The sequence below is a fragment of the Sinocyclocheilus rhinocerous genome, unplaced genomic scaffold (assembly GCF_001515625.1).
Source record: "Sinocyclocheilus rhinocerous isolate Xijiao unplaced genomic scaffold, SAMN03320098_v1.1 scaffold1181, whole genome shotgun sequence".
NCBI lineage: Eukaryota > Metazoa > Chordata > Actinopteri > Cypriniformes > Cyprinidae > Sinocyclocheilus > Sinocyclocheilus rhinocerous.
Genome location: NW_015666489.1, coordinates 58,736 through 59,870, shown reverse-complemented (window position 1 = coordinate 59,870; position 1,135 = coordinate 58,736). Strand labels below are relative to the sequence as shown.

Here is a 1,135-nt window from a genome sequence, read left to right as displayed (position 1 = left end):
CACAGACCACTATCAATTTATGTGAACATACAGTCATAACTTTTGTGTTAGACAATACGCTGCGTTTTAGACAAAGGAACTTAAATAATATGACAGATATTAAAAGAAATGGCTTTGTGTAATTTACCTTCACAGCACATCCATTTTATTTCTTTTTTGAGTTTTATTCATAGAGCACTTTCTAGAAATTTAGGAAATCATATGTTGTTATCCCATTGGCATGGGACTATTTGTTCATCAGAGTGCTTGTTTCAGTGATTGAATTTAGTGAAATGTGAATTTGACGTCATGATTTGAAGGTGAACTCGTTTGAGTTATTAAAAGAACATATCCAAACACTGAAATAACACTTCGAACAATAAGCCAGTGTCATCATTGTCAGAAATTAACTTTCCCATATAAGGGGCAACTGATTTTCAGTTTTTTCTTTATTTATTATTATTATTATTTTTTTTTTACCTTTTACCTTTTATATGTCATCTTTAATGTTAAATTCTTACATCAAATAAATTAGAATAATATGACAATAGGCTGTTACCAATTAAATCAGTATTCAGTGATATAGAACCTGCGTCTGAAGATGTTTTTAGATGTATTTACAGTTTAATGCTGATCAGACGGCTGTACGTGCATTTACACAGCAATTACAAATGTATAATGAAATGAGATTAATGTTTTATACAACATTTTTAATACAGAAATATGAATAAAATGAAATGATACTTGAATTATGAAAGTAATATCGCCACTAGGTGGCGGTAAGTCATTGTGTTAATAAAGGAGCCTTTTATTCAATCAATTCGTTCAAAATGCTTCATTCATTCATTTAGGAATAAAATCAAGCGGCTGTCTATAATAATTGGTAATTGCATTGTTGTCTATAATGGGAGTGTGTGTCCCGTTACATCTGGCGTAAAACCAAGAACATCATACCAACAGTCAAACATGGTGGTGGTAGTGTGATGGTCTGGGGCTGCTTTGCAGCTTCAGGACCTGGATGACTTGCCATAATTGATGGAAACATAAATTCTGCACTCTATCAAAAAATCCTGAAGGAGAATGTCCAACCGTCAGTTTGTGACCTCAAGCTCAAGCGCACTCATCTATGCAGAATTGTTGTAATTCAGCCACATTG

At 32.9% G+C, this 1,135-nt stretch overlaps 1 protein-coding gene across 3 annotated transcripts in view; it reads right to left on the bottom strand.

The window, feature by feature from the left end:
* The window catches only part of LOC107732434 (protein FAM198A-like), a 38,028-nt gene that overhangs the window by 13,788 nt on the left and 23,105 nt on the right, over nucleotides 1-1,135 (bottom strand). The gene's annotated exons all lie outside the window — the stretch shown is intronic.